Below are 4,625 nucleotides of genomic sequence, written 5' to 3' on the forward strand. Positions count from 1 at the left end.
AAGTTTAAGGGCAGTAAGATTTTTTTATATTTTAAAAGAAGTCTATTATGCTCACCAAAGCTGCATTTGTTTGATCAAAATACAGTAAAACTTTTTACAATTTGAAATAACAGTTTTCTATTTTAATATATTTTAAAATGTAATTTATTCAGGTGATGGCAAAACTGAATTTTCAGCAGTTTAATGTTGAAAACAATGGTGCTTCATTTCTTTGATGAGAAGCAATGTCATGAAAGCAGCAATGAAACAATCTTTTGTAATGTTATAAATATCTTTACTGTCACTTTTGATCAATTTAATAAATTCTCGCTGAATAAAAGTATTAATTTCTTTAAAAAACATCTATATGACCCCAAACTTTTGAACAGTAGTACATAACTAGTGTAACTACTAACGGATGTCAATGTGAGCAAATCAAACTTGTAGAACAGCTACACAAACAGCAAAATGCAAATGTGACCATTCAAAAACTGCCATCTAGCATAAATGACAGCAACAATTTCCTTTTTTCCACTTTTATCACATTAAAAATGTAATTTCAAATTATTACATTTTAAATTCCAAAACAAGGATTAAATAGTTCAAAAGTGATAAAACTCTTAATGCAGGTATCAGAGAATTACAGGATTGCAGTCACACTGGGTCTACAATCATGTCATTGTTTTCAGTAATCTAAGTGCGCCACAGTAAACAGGTGGCAAACTGGGGGGAAGAGCGGCTGAGAGGGACGGCACAGTAAATTATGCACAGTAAAAACAAAGCCAAAGCCAAAGCACATCAGATAAAAAAGCGAAGAATCTGCAGCAGCTTGCGTCTGGGAGCGTGTGAGGTGGCTGGGGCTTGGGCAAAGGGGCAGACACTCTCCCGTCTGCACACACACACATACACACAAGGCTCCCCTTTTCTGAGCAGCTGCTCTCGCCTCTCCATGCAGGCACCAGCCTTGGGAACCACCACGACGAGGCTCCCCCAAAAAATGGGCACCGGGGCCCCCCAAAGTCTGAGACTGTCTGCTTCCCCCCCTTCTCTGTCTCTCCTTCCCCCTCTTGACGATGATGCTGGGTGCCTGGGAAGGACTCGGAGTTCATGGTCAGACTGCCTATTGAGCTGACAGGCTGACTGTTTGCTCAATTCAGTCTTCTATTCAGTCAGGACAGGAGGAGGGAGACAGAGACACAGTAACACTCCAATGAGTATTCATTTAGGGAAGACAACCGGAGGGAGAGAGGGAAATCACGAAAGAAAGAATGAAAGAGAAGCAGAGAGTCATTTTTTGCGACACGATACCAACGCAGACCATCATACACAAACTTCCACTTATCCAGTTTTTTGACAATGAAACAGAGTAAGAGAGTCATTGCCACCCTATAAATATAAACGAATGTGGATGTTTGATCAGCTCTTGCATTCTTAATCACCTGCATGCCTCGAGTTGCTTGTTTAAGCCGCGTGGATCGACTAAACTCTGTCGAGTTTTCTGGGTTTAGGTTCTGTCACATGCCTCCTCTTTGCTTCAGTTCCACGTCGTACCAAGCGCACAGGCACGCCTCAGTCGCTTGACCTGGCACTCGCTGTGGCCTGCATGAGTCCCGGCCATCTAAGGTGTTCATTTGCTGCAACCTTCTTAAAGAATCCTACAAAACAGGAAAAAAAAACCATTAAAATTCCATCTTTAAATACAAAAGCCAGTCCTGATTAGATAAACTGACAGTTTTGATGGTCAAATTAACAAAAATATTATTTTACTAAACACATTTCCTGTTTCTTTTGTCTTTTCAGGTTTTTAGAGTCAAATCGTCTAACATGAAATCCATTAAATGGAGGATCGGAGCTGAAACGGGCTGATGGAGTCAAACGGGCCTTTACTATGCATATGCCCCATCATCAGATAAAAGACAGCACTTTAACTCATTCAACTTCAGTTGATTAACTTTCAACTCATAGTTCTACATGACTTCAATCTTTGGCATTTTTGAAGCAGTTATAGCATCTAATGTTCTAAGGGCTGTATGTTGCGAGCCAAGTGTGTGTGTGTGTGTGTGTGTGAAACTCTTTGTACGGGTCTGGGTCAAAGTACTCAACAAATTGTGTATTTGTACAAATGCACTTGTTTGGGATTCTCCAAGTCTAAAAAGATTTTATTCGGGTAGTTCTATAGTCAATTTAATGAGGGTTTTCTAGAAAATGTCATTTTTAAAGGTCAATGATTTAGGTACTTTTTGATGAAAAGAAAAGAAAGAGATTTAAAAAAATGTCTTATAATGAATTCAGTTAAACACCATCAGAAATAGTCTGTCTTGGTACAATCTTTAGCATATTGCACTTTATAACATATAAACTGATTTTTTTTTTTTAGTTCAGTAGTTTTCAGTAAGGAAAATGTAGTGGCCTGTGTACATTCCCTAATGTATTTCTCCAATAACTGATTGCTAAATGAAATCTAACATGAATTATTAGAAATGGTGTGTGAGGCTCTGTAGATTCTGCATGTATGAGACCCACGGCAGTGGTGAACGATACTGCACTCTGATTGGACAGCTCAGTGTGTTGTGTGTCACACACTTGTTGGACAGAGAGCTGTTGTCTTTAATTTCTATGCAATTGCGTTGGGTTTGCAATCACCTGGAAGAGAAGGCAGATCAGAGCAGCAATTTTTGACAGCAGGTTAAATCTGTTTTAAGGTGCGAGGAATATTTAGCAGAATACGTATGAATATTTCATTCCGACTAAAACTGGTTTCAACAACAAACTGTGAAGTCATCGACCACTAAAAAGCATCTTCATCTAGCTTTTGTGTTTTTTAATTTTAGTTTCAGCACTCAAAATAGAAACAAATTTAAGGGGTATTAAATGCTCTCTAAATGTCTCTCTATATTTTGTGTTCCAATCAATCATGGCTGAAGAATTCAGTTCAATATGCAAATGTTTTACAAAGTTATTACAATTTGAAGAGAATTGTGTAATTTATTTTATAATAATTGTTCTTCAAATAATTTTTAATTGTTCTCTGTTTTTTATTTCCCTGCAAAATTTGACAAATCAAGTGAATGTGAAGACAATAGATTGATGAAATGGGGCCTTTACTATGCAATTCTTAATTTTTCTGGGATTTTGTAGAAAGTGATTTTCAGCTAGTCATAGTCCTGTAATGATAATGATAATAACTGAAATCATACTTTAACTTGTAATGCTTGTAAAGTTCTGTTCTTACTGTATGTTTTTCTTTCATGTTGCAGTTGAACGCAAATGTGTAAGATTTTTTTGTTTCCATATTTTTTTTGTATTTCCGCATGTGCCTTTTATTGTCCTGGTATGGATATTAATAAAAGTTTACTTTGAAAACACACTTCTGCTGTTGCTATCACTAATATTTTGGAGAACAAATTTCATACACATACAATTAAATTCAAGAATCCTAAAGGCACCATGTCAGATTTTGCAAAAAAACTAAGATGGTGTAAGCATATAAGACTGACTCATTTTCTTCTGAAGATTTTTTGGACCAGCAATGAACCACATCCAGTCTAGAGTATTACAGTCCAACAGCATTTCTTGGCCGCTCAGATCTGTGTGGCTGTGTGCCAGGAGACAAGGTGCATTAGTGTACTGTAGTCCGTAATGCTGCTGATCTGACACACACTTTAGTCTGTGCCTGAATTTTAACTATTCAATTAAACAACCAAAAATTTAGCTTACTCTGTCTTTGTGTATAGGACTACTACAGCCGTGGCCACATACCAATACATTTTGGAGTTTTCAAAAAGGTTGCTAGTTACAAAGAATGCAAAAATCACAGAATAACTTCAGTAAAAGGATGGACCACGTTCAATAGCATCACTTACAGAAGTGAATAAGACAGCATGCTGCAAATCGTGGTCTTTGTGCCCTTTGGGCTGCAAACAGAACAAAGGAGAACAGAAAACAAAGAGCTATACATCCACCTACCAAAACATCTTGTACAACACTGCTGGATTTCAATATAAACCAGGGCAGTAAGTGAAGGACAGAGAATCTGTGAGTGATCATAAGAAAGACGTGTCCTTCACTGATTACCTTAAGCTGCGTGCAAGGAAACTGTTTTCAGAGAAGCTTACAAGTGACCAGAACTTCATACGTTTAACATACATTACATTTTTTATTTAAAAGTAATGTTATTAACATTTAAAGTATTTAATAATTTGACATTTTTACACTCTCTTTCATGTATTTCCACACAAGTGCTTTTTAACAGTGTCGTGTTATGGATATTAATAAAAGGTACTTTGAAAACAAACCTGCAGTCACACTTTTGCCTCAAACTCCTAATTTGCTGCTTATTATTAATTAAGTAAGGTAGTTGTTAAGTTTAGGAATTGATGTAGGATTAGGGATGTAGAATATGGTCATGCAGAGTATGTGCTTTATAAGTACTAAAAAGAGCCAGTATGTTAATAATAGGCATGCTAATAAGCAACTAGTTAATAGTGAGAATTGGTCTCTATACTAAAGTGTTACCACGTGCTGCCGTCACTAGAGGATTTTGGGACTGTTTATATGTAATACAATTTTAAATATTAAAAATTAAACATACAATTCATTATAAAATTACAACGATGTATATTAATTATTTACCTCTTTACACTGAC

The sequence above is a fragment of the Barbus barbus genome (assembly GCF_936440315.1).
Source record: "Barbus barbus genome assembly, chromosome: 21".
Lineage (NCBI taxonomy): Eukaryota > Metazoa > Chordata > Actinopteri > Cypriniformes > Cyprinidae > Barbus > Barbus barbus.